Consider the following 2,500-nt stretch of genomic DNA (forward strand, 5'->3'; position numbering starts at 1 on the left):
ATTATTATTATTATTATTATTATTATCAATATATTTTCATTATTATTATTATTATTATTATTATTATTATTATTATTTTTATAATTATTATTATTAATATATTATCATTATTACTATATTATTATTAATATATTATTATTATTATTTTTATTATTATTATTATTATTATTATTATTATCATCCCAGCTACAACCCTAGTTGGAAAAGCAGGATGCTATAAGCCCAAGGGCTCCAACAGGTAAAAATCACCCAATGCTATGTATAATAGTACCTTCTATTCTAATTTTCTTACCTTCCTCAACTCCCGGAAATGTTCACACGTAACACGTGTAATGTAACATTGCAATTCTGAACAGATGACCTTACTTAACTCGCGTACATTGAACAGCATAATGAAGCAATCTTCCCTTTGAATCAGTGAAGCACTCTGGCCTTCTCATCATCCTCAGATTAAGGTTCACTCCAGATGAGAGTTAAATAGCTCATGAGGAGTTGAAATGGAGCTGAAAATGAGCTTTGAAGGAAGGGGAGGGAGAGTCAGTTGGGAGTACTCATTATTATTATTGTTATTATTATTATTATTATTATTATTATTATTATTAGCTCAGCTACAACCTTAGTTGGTTATTATTAATATTATTATTATTATTATTATTAGTATTATTAGCTAAGCTACATCCCTAGTTGGAAAATCATAAAAGGATTATTATTATTATTATTATTATTATTATTATTATTATTATTATTATTATTATTATTAGCTCAGCTACAACCTTAGTTGGTTAATATTATTATTATTATTATTATTATTATTATTATTATTAGCTCAGCTACAACCTTAGATGGTTATTATTATTATTATTATTATTATTATTATTATTAGCTCAGCTACAACCTTAGTTGGTTATTATTATTATTATTATTATTAGCTCAGCTACAACCTTAGATGGTTATTATTATTATTATTATTATTATTATTATTATTATTATTCTTAGCTCAGCTACAACCTTAGTTGGTTATTATTATTATTATTATTATTATTATTATTATTACTATTATTATTATTATATTATAATTTTTTTATTATTATTATTATTATTAATATATTATTATTATTATTATTATTATTATTGTTGTTATTATTGTTATTATTATTAATATATTATTATTATTATTATTATTATTATTATTATTGTTGTTTTTATTGTTATTATTATTAGCTCAAGCTACAACCTTAGTCGGAAAACTAGGATGCTATAAGCCCAAGGGCTCCAACAGGGAAAATAGCCCAATAGGGAAAGGATTCTTATTATTATTATTATTATTATTAGTATTATTATTATTATTATTATTATTACTAGCTCAACCTACAACCCTAGTTGGAAAAGAATGATTCTATAAGCCCAAGGGCTCCAACAGGGAAAAATAGTCCTGTGAGGAAAGGAAGTAAAGAAATGAATAAACTATATGAAAAGTAATATACAATTTATAGAGAGTATTTACAAGCTCAGGCCTTTTATATAATTAAAAAAACTTAATTTGTTTATATATATATATATATATATATATATATATATATATAGATAGATAGATAGATAGATAGATAACAACAGCTGCAACAAATGCACCCGCTTCTAGTCCACTGCAGGACAAAGGCCTCAGACATGCCCTTTGTTATCCATGGGGTTTGGTTATTTCCATCATTACGCTGACCACAGTGGATTGGTGATGATGGGAGACTTTAGTGTGATCGCTCACAGCAAACAAACTTAGTATGGGTGGCCCTGACTAGTACAGCTTTGCTGATAGAGGCGATACCACTTTTAGGTATCCCCAGTCAAAAAGGGACATGTACTGTATATATATATATATATATATATATATATATATGTATATATATATATATGTATATATATATATATATGTATATATATATATATATATATCATACATATTTATATGTATATATATATATGTATATATATATATATATATTATACATATTTATATGTATATATATATATATATATATATATATATATATATATATATATTATGTATATATATGTATATGGATATATACTGTATATGTATATATATATTTATATATATGTATATATATGCATATATATATGTATATATATGCATATAGATATATGTATATATATTTATATATGTATATGTGTATATGTGTATATTATGTGCAATTCCTAGAGGTTAAAGTTAATAATGAATATTAAGTAATTATTTTAAATTTTTTTTTTAAAGTATATTATACAAATGCAGTTTGCAATTATGTATGTATTGATGCATTTTACGTATATAAGATACAACTTACGACGCTTGAGAGAGAGAGAGAGAGAGAGAGAGAGAGAGAGAGAGAGAGAGGGAGATGGAGATGTTAATTATGATTTATCCTCATTACTGTGAATAATACTAGAATTTAACGTGAAAGAATCGTTTTTGTTTTATAATTCGAAACTGTCATAACAATTCGTG

This window comes from Palaemon carinicauda, chromosome 31 (genome assembly GCF_036898095.1).
Source record: "Palaemon carinicauda isolate YSFRI2023 chromosome 31, ASM3689809v2, whole genome shotgun sequence".
In the NCBI taxonomy this organism is placed as follows: Eukaryota; Metazoa; Arthropoda; class Malacostraca; order Decapoda; family Palaemonidae; genus Palaemon; species Palaemon carinicauda.